A 1,493-nucleotide genomic window follows, 5' to 3' on the forward strand; every position below is an offset into this window, starting at 1 on the left:
TGCATATGTATTTATACTATTCCTAGGGCCACATAAGACCTCCCATCCTCAGGCCAATAAGATATGCACTTCACATGTAAAAACTTAAAAGAGCAGACAATGATTATAAAAAAACCATGCTCTTGTTTTAAAACCTCATCAATTTTTGTATATTCCATTCTTCTAATTCTCAAGCACATGGTGCTTTTAAACTATAAACTCACACATGCTTTTCGCACATGCACACACCCACACATGCTTTTTGTATATTCCATTCTTCTGTTTCTTACACACACACACCCACACATGCTTTTCTTACATGCACACTTGTTGTAGCAGGTTTTTGCAACCACAAGTATTGAAAAATAGAAAAATGTAAGTACAAATGTTGTAGGCTTTATGACATCTTGAAAGACTTTGATATCTCGAAATTGAATAGATTTTAATGAACTTTTACATCCCGCCGCATTGTGCGGGTACACAACTAATATATATATATATATATAGGGGTTGGTTCAATTGTTAACAAAGATTATTGTGTTAATTTTGTTAATCGATCTTGACCGTTAATTTGAATTATAAACGGTTGTGATTTAATGATATTTAAAAATTAATTATTAAATTAATATTTTTCAATTAACATATGTGAACAAAATATCAAAGGGTATTTAGATAAAAAATAATCTATTTTTGATACACGAGTTGTCAGACATATGAACAACTTATGACAATTTGTGTATATCTTCAAACCACATCAAACAAAAAAGATTAGACATATGAACAACATGTGAACCGTATGAATATCTTCTGTATATTCAGGAGCCAACTATGTTGTATGTACATGAACACCTATGAACCAAGACATCTAAGGCTGTGTGTTTTCATACGTGTTCACATGTTTTCACATGTATTGATATGAACATCTAGTGATTTGAATATACATGAACACTTATGAATCACGGCATCTAAGGCTATGTGATTTCTGATGTGTTCATATGTCGAATGTGAGAACTGTCGATTAAAATAAATGTGAATTATAGAACATGAACACGTGTGAAACCCCAATGTCAATATTGCATCATGATCAATTGTGATATTTTCATATTTGTAACTCCCAATTAATTATTTGGTAGTTACATAAAATGATAAATTACTTAAATACCCTTGTATTTAATATATGAGTTACATTTGAACCAAATGAAAAGATGGAATATGATTGGTTGAGCTTGGTTTAACATAGTTAACAAAAAAAAATTGGTTAGTATTTGAACCAAACTCTCTATCTCTCTCTCTCTCCAAAGGTTTTTCGTGAGACCCATAAGACCAATTTATGTTCATTGATCAACTTTGTAAGCTAATGATCTAAAGTTGCACGATGGCAATTTTGTGATTATGGAGAAGTCTCGTGGCAATTTTGTAATTATGAATGTTCAAATTATAGATCTAATCCAAGGGTTGAGAATTGGTTTTATGGGTCTCAAGAAAAACCCTTGTTCTCACATAATCCCAAGTAT

This window comes from Cynara cardunculus, assembly GCF_001531365.2.
Source record: "Cynara cardunculus var. scolymus isolate 2C chromosome LG 13, CcrdV1, whole genome shotgun sequence".
NCBI lineage: Eukaryota > Viridiplantae > Streptophyta > Magnoliopsida > Asterales > Asteraceae > Cynara > Cynara cardunculus.